The 21911-nt window shown below is 44.6% G+C and overlaps 1 pseudogene; it reads left to right on the forward strand.

Moving 5' to 3' along the window:
* Positions 1–371: 371 nt before the first annotated feature.
* LOC129478510 (putative spermatogenesis-associated protein 31C1) lies at positions 372–6332 on the forward strand (annotated as a pseudogene).
* The last annotated feature ends 15579 nt before the right edge of the window (positions 6333–21911 follow it).

The raw sequence follows: 21911 nt of genomic DNA on the forward strand, positions 1-21911 counted from the left end.
ATAGCCAAAATTTCAGAATCAACTTCAGATTTTCAAGGGCTATAAAGCAGGTAACCTCAAGCCACCATCTCCAACAGATAAAAGGAACTAGGTAATATCTGTGTTCCAGGGAGAAAGAATAGAAAATTGGCTGAGTTCTATCACTGACAAAACTTAGTGGCAAGGAGGGATCGGGAAGGTGGGAGGGTGGAGGGATCCCCGGCTTGGGGGGTGGGAAGGGGCTGTGCTTCAGCCTCCCCCTCCCACTGCCCCTCTCCCTCCCACTGCCCCTCCCCCTCCCACTGCCCCTTTGATGTGAAGGCCCCAGCTCTGTGACTAGGCCTGGGCCCCGGTCCCTAGTCTCCACAGGGATGCCCAGAGCTCAGTTGCTTGAAAGCAACACACCTATTCACATGGAGAATCTTCCCTTTCCTCTAAAATTACTTAGTGCCTCATCGCTAAATGCCCCCAGCTCCACACCATGGGTGTTGGATATCTTCCTCACCTTGGTGTTTGCCCTGGGGCTCTTCTTCCTATTACTCCCCTACTTCTCTTACCTCCATTGTGACAACCCACCCTCACCATCGCCTGGGAAGAGAAAGGTAAGGAGCCCTCAGTCCGGACCCACAGAGCTTGATTCTCTCCTTTCTTTTTATTATTAGTTCCACTTTTCCAAATCCAGTGGAGAGATTTCTGCAATGGGAAGTCTCAGGAGAGACCAGAACATCATCCTTCCAGGAAGAGGCAGGGCAGCCAGAGGTTGGTAGGGGTAGATCGTGTACAGGGATTTCCATCCCAAGCTCCCAGTCCATCTGTGGGGGACCGCAGGAGGCATCAAGGCAAAATCAAACCCATGGGCTTAGCGGCCAGGACTGGTCATGAGACGGGGGAGGTCTCAGGTCATGAGACAGGGGAGGTCTCTGTCCGAGGCCAGGCCCTGAGCCCTGGCTCATCAGCCCCTTTCTGGGGCAGGTGGCTCGGGGCCCAGCCTCCTCTGTGTGGGGTGATATGAGGCCTGTGCTGGGCCCCCAAGGGCCTCCCACCGGGGCCCAGCATCTCCTCTGGTCTCCTGGGAAGCAGAATCCTACCTGACAGCTCAGTGGTGCCTGTGGGCCTGAGGTTGGGTATTCCTGGAGCAGAGAAACAGGGACTGATGGCGTCCACGGTGGACCTCATATTGAAAATCCGTGTGTGTGTGTATGTGTGTGTGTGTGTGTTATTTTTATTTTATTTTTTGAGATGGAGTCTTGCTCTGTCACGCAGGCTGCAGTGAAATGGAGCGATATCGGCTCACTGCAACCTTTGCTTCCCGAGTTCAAGCTATTCTCCTATCTTAGCATCCTGAGTAGCTGGGGATTGCAGGCGCCCGCCACCACGCCTGGCTAATTTTTGTATTTTTAGTAGAGACGGAGTTTCGCCATGGCCAGGCTGGTCTCAAACTCCTGACCTCAGGTGATCCACCTGCCTCAGCCTCCCAAAGTGCTCAGATAATAGGCGTGAGCCACCATGCCCGACCCCCTCTTCCTGTTTTTCTAAGAAGAAAAGCAGTTTATCATCCATTTAAACATGAGTAGGAGGAAGTACACAGAGCTCCCTGAGCAAGACAGAGAGAGCCATGTGGTTCGTGAGTGCGGCATGCTGCGGCTGGGCTAGGGGCGGAGATGGACAGCCGGTCCTAGCTCATCGCCATTTCTTGTCTCCCAGTGTCATCTTGTCTCCCAGCATCATCTTGTCTCCCCATGTCATCGTGCCTCCCAGTGTCCAGTAGGGTGGAGGGGGAGGCCCAGAGGCAGGATGAAAAACCACAGTCTGAGAGGTAAGGCTCTGCCAGGGCACACTAGAGTTAATTTGATCTCATCTGTCCCGGAGGGAACTGACTCTGAAGAACTCAGTTGAAGAAGCCTGAGGTTGGGGCTCCTAGGAAGGAAATCAGAACCCCGGGTCCTTCTCAGATTCCATGCCGGAATGAAGCCATGGTGGGCCAGGGACTGAGCGTTACCCAGCAGGGGGCAGTATGTGTGTCCTGGGAAGACCAATGCCTTCCTGGATGCGGAGTGGGGTGAGGGGGCCTCCCGCTCCCTGGGAACAGCTGTTCAACTCTGCTAAGGCTGATTCCTCTTTGAGACCACCCCAGTCCTTTCTCCCCACAGGGCAATTGTGAGGACTGTGGGGGTGGAGGGTCCATGTGTGGAAGCCCTTTGTGAATGACAAAGCCCTGCCCTCCATGCCTTGCTATTACCGTTGGGGCCATGTGGCTTTGGACACAGATGGGTGGGTTCCAGGGCCTAATTCCCCAAGGTCTTCCCTAAAGAAACATCCACTCAGCCTCCTGTGAGATCCCAGGCCCCTCCCTCACTGCCCTAAGGAGGCCTGGAGGAGACTTGGGACCTGCTTTCACAACTGCAGAGGTGAGGCACTTCCCCTTCCCTGCATCCTTCCTGCCAGGGCTGGGATGCGACCCCAGGGCCATAGGCAGCCTGGAGCTGACCTGGAATGGGGAGACCAGGGGGACAGAGGATGGGAGTAAGACCCTGGGGCGAGGGGTAGCAGGAGAATTGGGCAGTCAGGGTGTGGGGAGGTGGAGGGGCTGTGGCCCGAGCGCCTACTCTGCCCTCCGAACCCACCTGCTCCTGGCTGCAGCTTGTACCTCCTGTCTCCTGCAGCCTCCTGGGGCCACACCTTGACAAAGGTGACTTTGGTCAGCTCTCCGGTCCAGACCCCCCCAGGTGAGGTGGGCAAAAGAGCACCTGATGGAGCCTCCCAGTCCTCTCATGAGCCTATGGAAGATGCTGCTCCCACTCTCTACCCGTTAGCTTCCCCAGATCCTTGAACCAAGTATCCTCAGGATCTGGCCTCCACCCCATCACCAGGCCCAATGACCACCTCAGTCTCCTCCCTAAGTGCCTCCCAGCCAGCAGAACCTTCCCTTCTCCTAGAACGCCTCTCACCCGAGCCACCTGCACTTTTCCCTCACCCACCACACACCCTGATCCTCTGGCCTGCTCTCTGCCTCCTCCAAAAGGCTTCACTGCTCCTCCCCTGAGGGACTCCACTCTGATAACTCCATCTCACTGTGACTCAGTGGCACTTCCACTGGGCACCATCCCTCAAAGCTTGTCTCCACGTGAGGATTTGGCGGCTTCTGTCCCAGCCATCTCAGGCCTTGGCGGCTCAGTCAAGTTTCTGCCTCCTCCTGGTGTCAGGAGACTACCAGAACCTGGTGAGTCTTCAATTCATCAGTCCAGCAAGATCATCTTTCCCGCCACCCACCAGAGACCTGTCAGATGGAAGCTGGTAGCCCGTTTTTGCTCAGCTCTGATGGCCAGAATGTCGTGGGGATACAAGTCACAGAAAGAGCCAAGGTCAACATTTGGGAAGAAAAAGAAAATGATGAATCATTTACAAACCAAATGACCCCAGAAAAGCACTTAAATTCTTTGGGGAATTTGGTTAAACCATTGGATGCTGAGCAGGACACCACAACCCCAAAACCCTTCTGGAACAAGGGAGAGAACTTGAAAGAGCTGCCCAGTCCTCAGAAGTTCTCAAATCCTAGGCTCTTGCAGGAAAGTTTTCAGAAGAATTATAGCCAGTTTTTCTGGGGCCTCCCCTCTCTGCACAGCAAATCCCTGGTGGCTAATGCCTGGGTCACTGACTGGTCTTGCATTTTACAGTCTCCTCCTTTTTTCAATCAAATTTCCAATGTCTGCCCAATTCAAAGGGAGACTACAATGTCCCCACTGCTTTTCCAGGCTCAGCCCCTGTCCCATCTGGGGCCCGAGTCCCAACCCTTTATTTCATCCACACCCCAATTCTGGCCCACACCTATGGCTCAGGCCGAGGCTCAGGCCCATCTTCAATCCTCTTTCCCAGTCCTATCTCCTGCTTTTCCATCCCCAATTAAGAACACTGGAGTAGCTTGCCCTGCATCACAGAATAAAGTGCAAGCTCTCTCCCTACCTGAAACTCAGCACCCTGAATGGCCTTTGTTGAGGAAACAACTAGAAGGTGAGTTGGCTTTACCCTCTAGGGTCTAAAAATCTCAGAACATCTTTGGTGTCTCCACTCCTAATCCTCCCCAGGAAAGCTTGACATCCATTCTGCCTGAGAACTTTCCAGTCAGTCCTGAACTCCGGAGACAATTGGAGCAACACATAGGGCAACCTGGAAGGATCCAAGAGTCTCTGGATCTGATGCAGCTTCGGGATGAATCGCCAGGGACAAGTCAGGCCAAGGGCAAACCCAGGCCCTGGCAGTCCTCCACGTCCACAGGCGAAAGCAGCAAGGAGGCACAGAAGGTGAAGTTCCAGCTAGAGAGGGGCCCATGCCCACATCTGGGGCAAATTCTGGGTGAGACCCCACAAAATCTATTCAGGGGCATGGAAAGCTTCCCAGGGAAGGTTCTGGGGGTGACCTCTGAGGAGTCAGAAAGGAACTTGAGGAAGCCCTTGAGGAGTGACTCGGGAAGTGATTTATTAAGATGCACAGAGAGGAATCATATAGAAAACATCCTGAAAACCCACATGGGCAGGAAGTTAGGCCAGACCAACTAGGGCTTGATCTCCGTGAGTGTGCGTCAATCCTGGCTTGCTGTCAACCAGGCTTTTCCTGTGTCCAACACCCACGTGAAAACCAGCAATCTAGCACCCCCCAAAAGTGGGAAAGCCTGTGTGAACACAGCCCAGGTGCTTTCCTTCCTTGAGCTGTGTACTCAGCAGGTGCTGGGAGCCCATATTGTGAGGTTTTGGGCCAAACACAGGTGGTCTACCCCTCAGGGTCCTCAAGCCCATTCAGTGCTTTAAACTGGAAAAGATTTCATCCTTGTGCAGTACACAGCTTGTCGGTCCCTCCTCGGCCACCTGTGAATCTGGGTCTGGCTCAAAAGTTGAGGTGGCCACGTTCCTTAGAGAGCCACCAATGGCAAGTCTGAGAAAGCAGGTGCTGACCAAAGCATCTGTTCATATGCCAGAGAGTCTTCAGGCCTCCTCACCTGCATGTAAGCAGGTGAGGGCCCCACAAGGGATCCCATCTAGGAATGATCATGGGTCCTTGAAGGCTCCTACAGCTGGACAGAAGGGCCGGTGGCCATCTAAGCCCCTCACATACAGCCTCACAGGCAGCATCCAGCAGAGCAGGAGCTTAGGAGCCCAATCTTCAAGGGCTGGAGAGACCAGGGAGGCAGTGCCACAACCCAGAGTCCCCTTGGCAACCCGTATGCTGGCAAACCTCCAAGCCACAAGTGAGGATGGCCGTGGTTTCGAGGCTCCGGGGCCAGCAAAAGCTCTCTACTCCCTAGAATGTCTGTCTCCCAAGATCCAAGAAAGCTGTGTCTTATGGAGGAGGTTGTTCATGAATTTGAGCCTGGAATGGCCACGAAGTCAGAGGCCCAGCCTGATGTTTCTGCCACTGTTGTGCTCCTTCCAGATGGGCAAGCATCTGTTCTGCCCCATGCTTCAGAGAATTTGGCTTCTCAAGTGCCCCAGGGCCATCTCCAGAGCATGCCTACTGGGAACATGCGGGCTTCCCAGGAGCTATGTGACCTCATGGCAGCCAAAAGGAGCAACCTGGGGCACAAGGAGCCCAGGAACCCAAACTGTCAAGGCTCATGCAAGAGCCAAAGCCCAATGTTTCCTCCTACTCACAAGAGTGAGAACTCTAGGAAGCCCAACTTAGAAAAACATGAAGAAATGTTTCAAGGATTGAGGACTCCTCAACTTACCCCGGGCAGGAAGAGAGAAGACACCCATCAGAATGAAGGTGTCCAGCTACTGCCATCAAAGAAACAGCCTCCTTCAATAAGCCACTTTGGAGAAAACATCAAGCAATTTTTTCAGAGAGTTTTTTCAAAGAAAGAAAGGAAGCCAGCACCGGTCACTGCTGAGAGCCAAAAAACAGTAAAAAACTGATCATGCATGTACAGCAGCAGTGCTGAAGCTCAGGAGCTCATGACAGCAGTTGGACAGATGCTGGAGGAGAAAATGTCACTTTGCCATGCGCGCCATGCCTCGAAGGTAAATGAGCAAAAACAAGCCCCAGTCTGTGGGTTTCCCTGCAACCACAGGCACCTCTTCTACTCAGAACACAGCAGAATGCTGAGCTATGCAGCCAGCAGTCAACAAGCCACTATCAAGAGCCAGAGTTGTCCCAACAGAGACAGGCAAATCAGAGATCAGCAGCCCTTGAAAAGTGTCCGGTGCAACAACGAGCAATGGGGCCCATGATATCCCCAACTCTTGCTCCCCAAGAAAGCTGTATCCCCAGTCAGTCCCCCTCAGCACCAGTCGAAGACACCCAGTGCCTCCAGCCACCATCACCACTGTCCAAGGCACTGTCTTCTTTGGGGAGGTATCTAATTTGTTCGGTCACAAATTCTTTTTTAGCCTTCCCTAGAGAAAAACAAGTCCCCAGGAAAAAATTCACTCTAGGTAGAGAAAAAGTATTTTCTCTCATGTTAGTACACGGAACATTTAATATTCCACAATATATACAGTTTTTTATTCATAAGAGGGTGATGGCTTTTATTTGTGGCATGCTTGGTGTGGGCTTGGTTTCTAGAAGTGACAGGACATGGAGGGATGCTGACAGTGGTGCTGTAAGCACACTTTCATCCTGAGTTCCTTCACTGAACCTTACGTTTCTGTAATACTGTCTTTACACAAACAACAAAAAAATCTAAAAACAAGATGAGAAAAATCTATGAAGATCCCACTCTGAAATAAGGTTCAACCCATCTTTCCACTACTTACTGTCTACCTCAAACTTTATGCAGCTGTAGGGAGAAGGTTTGCAGAGATGTCACAGGGCTGAACATCTCCATGCAGGCTCCAGGAAGTGCCACAGCCAAGTAGCTTCATGTGTCACAAAACAGTGGAAGTTTGGGTGGGAGAGTGCTGGACCCTGAGTTCAGAAGTGGGAGAAGTCTTGACCCTGGGTATCCTGGTGGAGAATAGATAATATCTGCCCCCGGGAAGCCCCTTCTCTCCCTGACAAAGGCTGGGATGGAGATGGGCCCTCTTAGCTCAACCAACATGCAAAGCACAGAGTCCCCATCCCACTGCCTCTCCCTTTCTCGCACTCTGGAGTGGCGGTGGGGACAGACCTTCCAGCTCTGTGCATGTGTAGGTGGGGGGTGGGGGGCTGGGGGGCGGCCTTCATGGAGGCTGCTGAGGGTGGTGAACTCCCCTGCCCCAGATGAGTGAATGACCCTGCTGGGAGGTCAGACCCAGCAAGGGCTATGGGGGTATCAGGTGGAGTGGGCTCCAGGTGTACTCTCAATGCACTGGGCAGGTCTCAGGCCAGGCTCCCTGGACCCCGCCTGGGTGATGTGGTCACTCCCTGGGGGACTGCTGTCAGGCCCCAGCCACCCACCCTGGGCAGCACCATCCCATCGTAGGACTGGACTTTCTGAGTCCTGAGACAGGACAGTACTGCCCAGGCCTAACAGACTGGGAGGACCTGTTAAGTCCTCCATCCCTAGACCAGCCTCCCACACAGCATGGACAGTCTCTTACATTTACCTTCAGGGCACTGACTGATCCTTCTCACTCTAAGGCAACCGAGGCAGAGCTGAGGACCTGTGCCAGGCTGGGAGCCAGTCCCCTCCCTAAATGGGCCTGAGGGAAGCACCATCCCTGTCCCAATCTGCCACAAGTTTCAGCCCAGGAGACACATAGGGAAGGGAGGATGGGGCCTCCCTGCTGGCTGACACTGGAAAAGCGGGACCTGGGAGAAGAGGGAGTGCAGGGCTGGCTGAGGATGCTCCAGGCCCATGGAGAGCTCGGGCTGCACCATGGGGCTGCCCCTCCTGGGCTGGAGATTGTACCCTCTGCAGGATCTGAGAAAGTCCAGTCCTGAGATGGGACATCACTGCCCAGGGTGGGTGGCCGGGGCCCAACAGCAGTCCCCCAGGGAGTGACCACATCACTCAGCCAGGGTCCAGGGAGTCTGGGCCAAGACCTGCCCAGTGCACTGAGGGTACACCTGGAGCCCACCCCACCTGACACCCCCACAGCACTGACAGGGTCTGACCTCCCAGCATGCATCTGCCTCTCCCTGCACCCCAGCTGCCCACCCTGCCTGTTCCCTGGCTTCCTCCATCCTGTGTAGCCCATAGACTGTGACCATCTCACTGGCCACTCTGGCCTTTCCTTTGCCTTTGTCCTGTCAAAATCTCTAAGCACGATCTCCCAGGTTCATCCAAACACCTGCTTTGTCCACTTTTGGCTGGGCCTTTGGGCACCACTGGCCCATCTGAGCTGTCCACAGGGCCTTCGATAACGTGTATTGCACCTGACATCTCCCAGCAGTGCTCAGCAGCCCCCGCATGAGGTCCCTGCTGACCAGATCCCAGACATCAGGTCCTCCCTGACCACACCCTCACTGATTAGAACCCCATGACCACGCCCCACTAACCAGGCCCCCGCTGCCAGGCCCACAATGACCAGGACCCTACTGACCAGGACCTTACAGACCAGGGCCTCACTGACCATGTCCTCACTGACCAGGTCCTTACTGACAAGGCCTCACTGACCAGGTCCTTACTGACAAGGCCTCATTGATCAGGTTCCACTGATCATGACCCCATTGCCTGGCCCCACAGATGAGGCCCCACTGACCAGGCCTCCAGGGAACAGGCTGCCACTTACCAGGTCCCTATTAAGCAGGCCCCAGGTGACCAGATGCCCCTGACTATGACCCTAGTGAGTAGGCCCCACTGAATGGGCACCCACTGCTCAGATCCCCACTGACCAGGTCACCCTATTTTATTGATATCATAATTAACAATCTTTTTTTTTTTCTTTTTGGACGAAGTCTTGCTCTGTCACCCAGGCTGAAGTGCAGTGGTGCAATCTTGGCTCATTATAAGCTCCACCTCCCAGGTTCATGCCATTCTCCTGCCTCAGCCTCCCAAGTAGCTGGGCCTACAGGTGCCTGCCACCATGCCCGGCTAATTTTTTGTATTTTTAGTAGAGACGGGGTTTCACTATGTTAGCCAGGATGGTCTCTATCTCCTGACCTCATGATCCACCTGCCTCAGCCTCCCAAAGTGCTGGGATTACAGGATTAAGCCACCACACCCAGCCTATAATTGTTCTATTTTATTATTAGTCACTGTTGTTAATCTCTTACTGAGAGGTGACAGTGTGCTGGCAGCCCTCGCAGCCCTCGCTCACTCTTAGCACCTCCTCAGCCTCGGAGCCCACTCTGGCCATGCTTGAGGAGCCCTTCAGCCCACCACTGCACTGTGGGAGCCCCTCTCTGGGCTGGCCAAGGCCGGAGCCGGCTCCCTCAGCTTGCGGGGAGGTATGGAGGGAGAGGCATGGGTGGGAACCGGGGCTGTGTGTGGCACTTGCAGGCCAGCGCAAGTTCCAGGTGGGCATGGGTTCGGTGGCCCCGCACTTGGAGCAGCCAGCTGGTGCCACCAACCCCAGGAAGTCAGGGGCTTAGCACCTGGGCCAGCAGCTGCAGAGGGTGTGCCGGGTCCCCCAGCAGTGCCGGCCTGCCAGCACTGCACTCGAATTCTCGCCGGGCCTCAGCTGCCTCCCTGCAGGGCAGGGCTGAGGACCTGCAGCCTGCCATGCCCAAGCCTCTCCCCACCGCCATGGGCTCCTGCGCAGTCCGAGTATCCCCAACAAGCACTGCCCCCTGCTTCGCAGCGCCTGGTCCCATCGACCGCCCAAGGGCTGAGGAATGCGGGCGCATTGTGCGGGACTGGCAGGCAGCTCTGCCTGTGGCCCCAATGCAGGATCCACTGGGTGAAGCCAGCTGGGCTCCTGAGTCTAGCAGGGACTTGGAGAACCTTTATGTCTAGCTAAGGGATTGTAGATATACCACTCAGCAGTCTGTGTCTAGCTCAAGGTTTGTAAATGCACCAATCAGCACTCCGTATCTAGCTAATCTGGTGGGGACTTGGAGAACCTTTATGTCTAGCTAAGGGATTGTAAATACACTAATCAGCACTCTGTGTCTAGCTCAAGGTTTGTAAACATGCCAATCAGCACCCTGTCAAAACTGACCCATCAGCTCTCTGTAAAACGGACCAATCAGCTCTCTGTAAACTGGACCAATCAGCAGGATGTGGGTGGGGTCAGATAAGGGTATAAAAGCAGGCTGCTCGAGCCAACAGTGGCAACCCACTCGGGTCCCCTTCCACACTGTGGAAGCTTTGTTCTTTCACTCTTTGCAATAAATCTTGCTGCTGCTCACTCTTTGGGTCCACACTGCCTTTATGAGCTGTAACACTCACTGCGAAGGTCTGCAGCTTCACTCCTGAGGCCAGCGAGACCATGAACCCACCAGGAGGAATGAACAACTCCAGACGGGAGGAACGAACAACTCCAGACGCGCCGCCTTAAGAGCTGTAACACTCACCACAAAGGTCTGCAGCTTCACTCCTGAAGCCAGTGAGACCATGAGTCCACCAAAAGGAAGAAACTCTGAATACGTCTGAATATCAGAAGGAACAAACTCTGGACACATCACCTTTAAGAACTGTAACACTCACCATGAGGGTCCGCAGCTTCATTCTTGAAGTCAGTGATACCAAGAACCCACCAATTCCAGACACATTACTGTGCCTACAAGTTAAACTTTATGATAGGTGTATATGTATAGGAAAAACAGAATATATACAGTTCAGTACTTTCTACAGTTTCAGGCATCCTACTGGGGGTCTTGGAACATATCCCGCATAGATAAGTGGAAAGCTACTGTATAATTAAATGTCTATATGATATCTATACTCAAATGTTGAAACAGTTCTTCAAATTTGGCATGTCCAGAATTCAACACATAGTCTTCTTTCTTCCTGTCAAACTTGGCCCCCATCCAGTGTTACCCACCCAAGTCCATCTATCTGCTCATGCCTTGATCCTTGAAATTACTTTGGACATTGTTCTTTCTCTCACACCTTAATACCTTTCTTTCTCTCCCACCTTGACATTACTTAACCAATCATTAAGTCTTGTCTATTTTACCCTTCCTCACTCTCCAAGACCATGATTAATTATCATGGCATTTTCCCTCCTTTTCATAGTTCTTGTGTAATTTTACATTTATTTGTGTGATTATTTTATTAATACCTGAATCGAATACACATCTGTTCTCTGATCACCAAATACCCCAGCAAATGTTTGTCACATAGAATGATTCAATGTATATTCTTAAACGAATGAATGTTCTCACAGGTAAAATTCATTGAATAAGATACTTTAGACTTTTTAAAAAATATATTAAATCCTGAATATTGATTCCCCCCCAAAAAATAAAGTGAAATTCCAAAGGATTTCTCAGGTCTCGTCTTATTTATCTAATCTGTGTGTTTCCAAAAGGCTACCATAAACAGCAAAGAAAACACTCTCTCATCATGGATGGGGAAAAGTAACACAGGAAAAAGTGTGGGTGGAAACTCTCAAGGGGGGTCTAGGGGACACTTCTGCTGATGGTGAAGGTACAGAGCTGGATGTATTCACAGGGGAAAAACAAAAGATGACAACATGAAACCATGGCCCTTAGAGAATTCAAAAAGGGCTTATTAAAATATGAACTGAGTTTGAGAGTAAACCAAGCAAATCTATCCACTGAGGAAGAGAGCAACTTTCTAGAATTTTGAACAGGGATGAGCAAAAAATAGAACAACCCAAAAGACTTACTACAAGAGCAGCAAGAAGGCAGGCACCTGTTTCAAGAAAGCCCAAATAAAGGGTTCCCCATATTTAGAGCCATAAAAAACTAGACTGGCAGACTTTCAAATGATCAAAAACTTGGCAGGATGGGAGAAGGAGGATTTGCCAGATTAATATACCAACCACTGACAAGAAATCTGTCTATGTTAATTAAGCATATTTATATACATGTATGGTAAGAGTTCCTGTCCCATATATCACACAATCTAAGGACAGCTGGGAGAGGAGAATATAACAGTCTTACCATATTCTGCAATATAGTGACATCTGGATAATGTAGTAATATCCAATATGAGTATTTCACTGCTACCCCACTAAATGTTAAACCATAAACAGCATCTTCCTTTCTTTTCAAGAGCTATCAGCTGAAAAGAACTGAAGAAATAGCAAACATAGATGTTAACACATGAAGGAAGATCAATTAAAGAAGACTGAATACTCCTCGTGGGCGAAGAATATAAAGTTAAGATTTTTTTTTTCCTTTTTTGAAAAGTAATGTATGGAGATAAATCTAAAAATTAAAAAACAAAAATTAAAAGCATAATTTAAAAAATCTAAAATTCAACCATGCAGCCATAAAAAAGAATGAAATCATGTCTTTTGCAGCAACATGGATGGAGCTGAAGGCCATCATCCTAACTGAATTAACTCAGAAACACAAAATCAAATACTACATGTTCTCACTTATAAGTGAGAGATAAACAATGAGTGCACATGGACATAAAGATGGAAATCACAGACACTGAGGGCTCCAAAGGGGGAAGGAGAAAGGGGGAAAAGGGTTGAAAACTTACCTATTGGGAACAACATTCACTACTTGGGTGATGTGTATACTAGCAGCCCAACCCTGACCATTACACAACATATCCATGGAAAAAATTTGCACATATACTCCCTTGAATCCATAAAAAAATTCTTAAAATTCAATCAGAAGTTTAAAAAGTAAAGCTTAGGAAATCTTCCAGGATGTGGAATGAGAGAGAATGAAAGAAAAAGAGAGAAGGGAGAGTGAGAGAGAAAGAAAGAAAAGCAGAGAGAGAATCAACCTAAGAAGTAAAATATCTAATTAACAGAAATTCCAGTAAGAACAGAGAAAAGAAAGGGAAGATTACTATTAAAGCAATAAAAGAAAATTTCCCAGAGCTTGAGAGACAGAAACTTTAAAATGATCCAAGAAATGTCAACAGAAAATCCGTGCTTAAAGACATTTTTGTGAAATTTCAAAGCAAAATGATAGAGAAATCCTACATCTTAGAAAGAGAATAAACAAAATACAGAATCTACAAAGGAACAAGAAAGTCATGCTCTTTCAAGTTTTTCATTAGAAGTGGTAAAAACTAGAAGATGGTTGTGCAAGATTTTTTAAGTACTGAAGGAAGATATTCTGATCCTGGAATTCTATATCCAGACAAATTTTTGGTAAACATAGAAGGAAAATAATCTATTTTCTGACACTCGAAACTTCAGATAACTTACTTATATTCTGCAAAAGATGGTAAAGCTATCCCCCAGCAAAACAATGGTAAAAATCAAGAAAAGATGTAAGATTCAAAGAACTGTGCAACAAACCAAAATATGCATGAAAAGAAATCCCAGGATGACAGCCTGCAAAGCAATCTGTGCAAATTATAACCAAAGTCATTTAGATCCAGGATAACTTTATGAAAAAAATGGAATATATTTATTAAAGAAACTAATGAGCCATAAAATATTATAGGTATTGTAAAGTAAGTACGTATTTCTGCTCAAAAAAGCAAGAGGGCAATAATAATGTCCAGGAAAAAAAAAAACTTTCAAAAAAGCAATGGCCTAATATAAAAGTAAAATAAAATCTAACTTTGGAACAGTTGATGAAGTCTGAAAGAGATCTCTTTTTTATTAATTTTTTTCATACTGAGTGATGATATTGGAACTGTATAGAATGAACACATATTGGCTCTCCAGTGTAATATTTACATAATAAACGGGCAATATGTGCAATGGTCAAGGAAATTGTGATAGAATGCAAAGATGACAATCTACTTTCCTCTAAAAGCACACCACAACAATGTAACTTTATAACCATTCATAACAAGAATGGAGTCTACTTCCTTTCTTTTTGAATCTAGGCTAATTTTGTGAGTCCTTTTGACCCAAGGAATGCAGCCAAAGTAGCAGTGTGCCATTCATTTCCAAGCCCAGGTCTCAAGAGGCCTGGCCCGCTTCTGCTCTCTTTCTTCAAACTCTGACAGTAGCCTTGTGACCAGACCAAAGTAGCATGCTAGGTGATAAGACACACATGGCCCATTCTCCTTCTTAACCCCAACCAACGTCCACCTACCTTCCAGAAGCAGAACTGCCCAGCTACACACAGATGCTGGAACGGGCACAGCCAAGACCTGAACAACTGCCCAATTAAGGCCAGCCCAAATTTTTGGCCCATGGAATTATGAAGTAAAGAAATGGTTGCTGTCGGCAGGGCGCTGTGGCTCATGCCTGTGATCCTAGCACTTTGGGAAGCCAACGCAAGGCCAGGAGTTCGAGACCAGCTGACCAACATGGTGAAACCCCGTCTCTACTAAATCTTAAAAAAAAAAAACTAGCCAGGCGTGGTGCCACACGCCTGTAATCCCAGCTACTCAGAAGGCTGAGGCAGGAAAATCGCTTGAACCTGGGAGGTGGAGGTGGCACTGAGCTGAGATCACGCCATTGCACTCCAGTCTGGGCAACAGAGGGAGACTGTATCTCAAAAAAAAAGGAAAAGAAAAAGAAAAGAAAAGAAAATTTACCAGACTTAGTTTTTGAAAAACACTATATTTTTGACCTAAAGTGCAGTTGGCTTGGGGAGTCTTTGTGTCCCTTACTTTTATAAAAAGGAAAGGTTATTAAAGTCATGTGTAAATAGGTAACAGAACTAATATAATAAAAGAAATTTCATTGTTTCACCTTTTTCCATCCTAGCCTCTCTGCAGAGGCAACCTATATGTTTCTTGTTATATCTCTAAGTAAACATGTATAGACCAAAAATTCTTGAGTTTTTACCTTTAAAATTTATTTGTACATGTATTCTTCCTAGTGTGACAGATAACAGATGATAGGAGGATTGAGCTCCTTTACTGCATTTCCCACCTTTATTTCTCCCCATCTTCCTAATTTTTTGATAATACTGTTATGATTTCTCATTTGTTTCCTTTATAAATACATACATTTTCATATAACCTCTATTTCTTATTTTTTAATTTTAGACCCTATCTCTTGACTCCCTACTTTATGTTAAACTCCCACTCTTTTTTCCACCTGTCCTTTCCCCTTTTGCCTCCCAGCTTCTGATAGATGCATTTTCATAAGACTGTTAACATTTTAATTTCATTCTATAACTACAATTAAGTCATCTATACCTTGTGGGTAATTTTAGATGTTGAAAATTGATAAGTACCATTCAAATTTTCCAATTTTAAATAATAGTTAATATTTATTGAGTACTTACAGTGTGCCAGGCACCATTCATTTCTGTACACGCAATAACTCAAATTTCTTTACATATATATCTACGTGTATTAATCTTCAAACAACACAATGAGGTAGATAGTATATTTTACTTATGCTACTGCACCCAGCCTAAGTCCAGTAAATTTTCATAATCTTCATAACCTAAAGAAATATAAGTATTAGTAAACTATTTAAATATTTGCTTACAGGGAATTTAGAAAACTAAAATATTGGGGCCTAAGTTGGGTACATTTTATACCAAAAAGAAAAGAAAAGGGAAGACCCTTTCTCCTCTGCCTCATGCTTACCTTACCTTGCCCTCATTTCCTAAAACCCGTGCAGTCTTTCTCCTCCTATTGGTCTCCCCTACATACCACAGATGTTACTGTCTCTCACATTCATGCTCTGCAGTACAATGAAAAGAGCATCAACTTGGAATAAGACATCGAGTTTAAATAGCTTTGCTACTTGTGCTCTGTGTGGCTATATGCTCAAGCTAACTTCTCTTAATGCAAAAGTAACACCTCCCTCTCTGGCTATCTTTCAGGATTAAATAAATAAAATACTATACTAGGATGCACATATATACGGATGGACTATCTTGAACATAGAAATTATTCAATAAATAGACATTCCCAGGTTGGAGAAAGACAATAGAGAGAGTATAGTAACACAACAAGAACAAAAATTGCTAGAATTCCATCTACTACCTTCTCTATTACCTTCTGTAATCCTAAACCCCTCTCAATCCAAGAAACAAGGGAAACTCCAGAACACTTCTTCTGTAGTCACTGGCAAAACTAACCACAGGTATCTGCAAATCTTCCCCAAAGTTCATGGACAGCTTTATCTCTTAAAAAAGCTCACGTTTAAGGATAAAATGGGTTCATCTTTTTATACAATATTTTGAAAGTATTCATAAGAAGGATAAAAAGTACTAAGAGATATAATATTTATTCTAAAATAGGATCATTGGCAGATGTCTCATTCTAGTGCAGTAAAATAAATGGACAATAATCTCAAATGTAAGACCAGAGAAAATATTACTTGCTCAGCCTTTTAGAATGCTGATTGACTGCTTAAGAACAGACACTCAGATCTATAAAAACAGGGGTCCTTAAGGAATTGCGGTTTCAAAATGCCTTAAAGAAATGCTAAAAGGAGTCCTTCGAGTTGAAATGAAAGAATACTAACAACACGAAAACATACGAAAGTACAAAATTATCTGTAAAGGTAAAAATATAGACCAGGTACAGTGGCTCATGTGTAAAATCCCAGCACTTCGAGAGGCTGAGGCGGGAGAATTGCTTCAAGCTAGGACTTCAAGATCAGCCTGAGCAATAAAGCAAGATCCGGTCTCCACAAAAAAAAATTTAAAAATCATCTGGGCCACATAATGTGTACCAATAGTCCTAGCTACTCAGGAGGCTGAGGCAGAAGGATTGCTTGAGCCTAGGAGCTGGAGGCTGGAGTGAGCTGTGATTACATCATTATACTCCAGCCTGGACAACAGAGCAGACCTTGTCTCAAAAGAAAAAAAAAAAAAAAAGGTAAGAATATAGTCAAATTCAGAATACTCTAATATTTTAAGGGTGGTGCCTAAATCACTTTTAACTTTAGGATAAAGGTTAAAAGACAAAAACATTAAAATAACTACAGCTACAAAAATTTGTTAAGCAATACACAGTATAAATAGATGTAAATTGGGCCAGGCGCCATGGCTCATGCCTGTAATCCCAGCACTTTGGGAGGCTGAGGTTGGTGGATCATGAGGTCAGGAGATCGAGACCATCCTGGCTAACCTGGTGAAACCCCATCTCTACTAAAAATACAAAAAATTAGCCAGGCATGGTGGCGGGTGCCTGTAGTCCCAGCTACTCAGGAGGCTGAGGCAGAAGAATGGCATGAGCCTGGGAGGGGGAGCTTGCAATGAGCCAAGATTTCACCACTGCACTCCAGCCTGGGCAACAGAGCAAGACTCCATCAAAAAAAAAAAAAGATTGTAAATTGTGATATCAATAATATAAAATGCAGGGAAAGAAAAAGTTAGTGTACAGATTTCATATGCAGTTGAAGTTGTTATCAGCTTAAAATAGACTGTTAAAACTATGAGTTGTTTTATGTACAATTCATGGTAACCACAAAGAAAATATCTATAGTAGGTACACTAAAAGCAAAGAGAAAGATATCAAATCATAACACTATAAAAAAACTGTCAAATCACAAAAGAAAACAGCAAGACAGGAAGAAAGCCACAAAGAATCTACAAAATAGTCAGAAAACAACAAAATGGCAACAGCAGGTCTTTACCTATTGATAATTACTTTAAGTGTAAATCAATTAAATTCTCCAATTAAAAGACATAAAATGACTGAATGGTTAAAAAAAATGAAAAGATCCAACTAATGAGAGTCTACAAGAGATTCACATTAGTATTAATGATATGCATAGGATAAAAGTGAAGAAATGGGAAAAATGCAAATGGTAACCAAAAGAGAGCCAGGTTAACTATACTTAATATCACGCAAAATAAACTTTAAGTCAAAAACTGTCACAAGAGACAAAGAAGGTCATTATACAATGATAAAGGGGTCAATTCATCAAGAAGATGTAACAATAATAAACATACATGCACCCAACATCAAACCACCTAGGTAAATAAAGCAAATATTAATAAAACTGAAGGGATACATAGGCAGGATACAATAATAGTAGGAAACTTCAATATCCCATTTTCAACAATGGATTGCCCAAGCGAAAAAATCAATAAGGAAACAGCAGACTTGAACACTACAGACTAAATGATCCTAAACGATATATGTTAAACATTCCATCCAACAACAACAGAATACACATTCTTTTCAAGCATACATGAGTCATTCTCCAGGATAGGTTATATGTTAGCCCACAAAACAATTCTTAACAAATTTAAGAAAACTGAAATCATATCAAGTATCTTTCCCAACCACAATGGTATGCAATTTAGAAATCAATAACATAGTAAAATTGGAAAATTTCACAAAATGTGAAAATTAAACAAACCTCTAAACAACCAATAGATCAAGTGAAAAATCAAAAAGAGAAATAAGGAAAAATATCTTGAAACAAATAAAAATGGAAACACAAGATACCAAACTTAGGAGATCCAGCAAAAACAGTTCTAAGAGGGAAATTTATAATAATAAGTGTCTACATTGAGAAAACAGAGATATCTCAAATAAACAGCCTAACTATACTCTCCAGGTAATAAGAAGAAGAGGAAAAAACTGAGCCCAAAGTTAACAGAATGAAGGAAATAATAAAAGAAAAGAGCAGAAATAGAGACTAGAAAAATAGAAAAGATTAATGAAACTAAGACTTGATTTTTTTTGAAAATACAAACAAAATTGACACAACCTCTAGCTAAACTAAGATAAAAGAGAAAGGACTCAAAATTATAAATGAAAGAAGAGGTCAGGCACAGTGGCTCATGCCTGTAATCCCAGCACTTTGGGAGGCCAAGAGGGGCAGATCACTTGAGGTCAGCAGTTTGAGACCAAACTGACCAACATGGGAAAACCCTGTCTCTACTAAAAATACAAAAAAAAGTAGCCAGGCATGGTAGTGCCCACCTGTAATCTCAGCTACTCCAGTGGCTGAGGCAGGAGAACCTCTTGAACCCAGGAGGCAGAGGTTGCAGTGAGCCAAGATCATGCCAAGGCACTCCAGCCTGGGTGACAAGAGTGAGACTCCATCTTAAACAAATAAATAAAGAGGAGGCATTGTAACTGACATACAGAAATACAAAAGAGCATAACAGACTACTAAAACAATTATATGCCAATAAAGTGGATAATTTAGAAGAAATGAATAAATTCATAGAAACATACAACTTACTGCCGGGCACGGTGGCTCACGCCTGTAATCCCAGCACTTTGGGAGGCTGAGGTGGGCAGATCACAAGGTCAGGAGATCAAGACCATCCTGGCTAACACAGTGAAACCCCATCTCTACTAAAAATACAAAAAGTTAGCCGGACGTGGTGGCACGCGCCTGTAGTCCCAGCTACTTGGGAGGCTGAGGCAGGAGAAGGGCATGAACCCGGATGGCAGAGCTTGCAGTGAGCCGAGATCGTGCCACTGCACTCCAGCCTGGGTGACAGAACGAGACTCCATTTCAAAAAAAAAAAAGAAAAGAAAAGAAACATACAACTTACCAAGGCTGAATAACAAAGAAATAGAAAATCTGAACAGACCAATAACAAGTAAGGAGACTGAATCAATAAAAAATACGTCCCAACAATGAAAAGTCTAGGGCCTGATGGCTTCACAACTGAATTCAAGCAAACATTTAAAGAATAATTGACACCAATATTTCTCAATCTCTTCCAAAAACTGAGTAATAGGGAATACTTCCAAACTCATTTTATGAGGCCTGCATTACCCTGACACCAGAGCCAGACAAAGACACTACAAGAATAGACAAATACCGGCCAATATCCTTCATGAACTCAGATGCAAAAGTCTTTAACAAAATACTAGCAAGTTAGATTCAGCAGCACAATTAAAGGATCGTATATTATGATCAAGTGGAGTTTATCCTTGGGATACAAAGATGGTTCAACATACACAAATTAATAAATGTGATATACCACAATAATGACATGACCATCTCAATAGATGCAGAAAAGACATTTAACAAAATCCAAAATCTTTTTATGAAAAAAAACTCACAACAAATTAGGTATAGAAAGAAGGTACTTCAACATATTAAAAGTCATATATGACAAATCCACAACTAGTATCATGCTCCACAGTGAAAAGCTCAAAGCTTTTCCTCTAAGATCAGGAATAAGACAAGGATCCCACCTGCTCTCAACACTCTTATTCAACATAGTACTAAAAGTACTAATGAGAAAATCAGATAAGGAAAAGAAATAAAAGGAATTCTAACTTGGAAAAGAAGAAGTAAAATGGTCTCTGTTTGCAGATGACATAACCTTATATACAGAAAACCCTAAAGACTCCACACAAAAACTGTTAGAAATAATAAATTCAGTAAGATACAAAGTTAGCATACAAAAATCAGTTGCATTTCTATACACTAAAAATAAACTATCCCAAAAAGAAATTAAGAAAATATCCCATTTTTATATTATGATATATCCCAATATATCACATTTATTAATAGCATCAAAAAATAAAACACTTAGGAATAAATATAACCAAGGAGGTGAAAGATCTATACATTGAAAACTATAAGACATTGATTAAAGAAATTGAAGAAGAAAAATAAATGGAAAGTTATCCATGTTCATGGATTGAAAGAATCAATATTGTTAAAATGTCCATATTATCTAAAGTGATCCACAGATTCAATGCAATCCCTATCAAAATCCCAATGGCATTTTTCACAGAAATAGAAAAAAAATCCCAAAATTGATATGAAATCACAAAAGACCCAGAATCAACAAAGCCATCTTAAGCAAGAAAAGGAAAGCTAGAGGTATCACACTGATTTCAAAATATATTAAAAATCTGTACTGATCAAAATGGTATGGTGCTGTCATAAATACAGACATACAGTCTCATGAAACAAAATAGTGAGCCCAGAAATAAATACACACATTTACAGTCAATTGATTGTCAACAAAGATGCCATGATGACAAAATGGAGAAAGAACAGTATCTTCAACAAATGGCGCTGGGAAAACTGAATATCCACATGCAGAAGAATGAAATTGGACCCTTATCTCACATCATATGCAAAACTCAATTCAAAATGGATTACAGACTCAAACATTAGACCTGAAACTGTAAAACCACTAGAAGAAAACTTATGTAAAAATATTTTGACACTGGTCTTGGCATTGATTCTTTTGATATGACCCCAAAAGCACGGGCAACTAAAGCAAAAATAGGCAAATGAGATTGCATCAATTGCACAGCAAAAGTAACAATCAGCAGAATGAAGAGATGACCTATAAAATGGGAAAAAATACTTGGAAACCACACATTTGATAAGAGGTTAATATCACAAATACATAAAGAATTCAAATAACTCAGTAGCAAGAAAACAGCTTGATTTTAAAATGAGCAAAGGGCCTGAATAGACATTTCTCAAAAGAAGACATACAAATGGTCAATAGGTGTATAAAAAATGCTCATCATCACTAATCAACAGAGAAATGCAAATGAATACCACAATGAGGTGTCACCTCACATCTAAGGTGATAATACCCATTAGAATGGGTATTACCAAAAATATAAAAGATGACAAGTGTTGGCAAGGATGTAAAGAAAAAGAAGCCCTTATACACTATTGATGATAATGTAAATTGGTATAGCCCTTATGGAAAACAGTATAGGGACTCCTCAAAATACTACAAATAGAACTACCATAGGATCCAGCAATCTTGCTTCTGGGTATATATCCAAAGGAAATGAAATCAGTACGTCAAAGAGATATCTACACTCCATGTTTATTGCAGCATTATTCACAATGGCCAAGATATGGAAACTATCCAAGTGTCTGTAGATGGGTGAATAAAGAAAATATATACAAACAACAAAATATTATTCCACCTTTAAAAACTGTGCCATCTGCAACAACATGAATGAATCTGGAGAGCACTGTACTAAGTGAAATAAGCCAAGCACAGAAAGACAAATACTGCATGATCTCACTTACAGGTGGAATCTAACAAAGTTGAACTCATAGAAGCAGAGGGTAGAATACTGGTTGCCAGACTTGGGGGTTGGGGAAATGGAGAGAAATTGGTCAAAGGGTACAAAGTATCAA

Source organism: Symphalangus syndactylus, chromosome 3, assembly GCF_028878055.3.
Source record: "Symphalangus syndactylus isolate Jambi chromosome 3, NHGRI_mSymSyn1-v2.1_pri, whole genome shotgun sequence".
Taxonomy (NCBI): Eukaryota; Metazoa; Chordata; class Mammalia; order Primates; family Hylobatidae; genus Symphalangus; species Symphalangus syndactylus.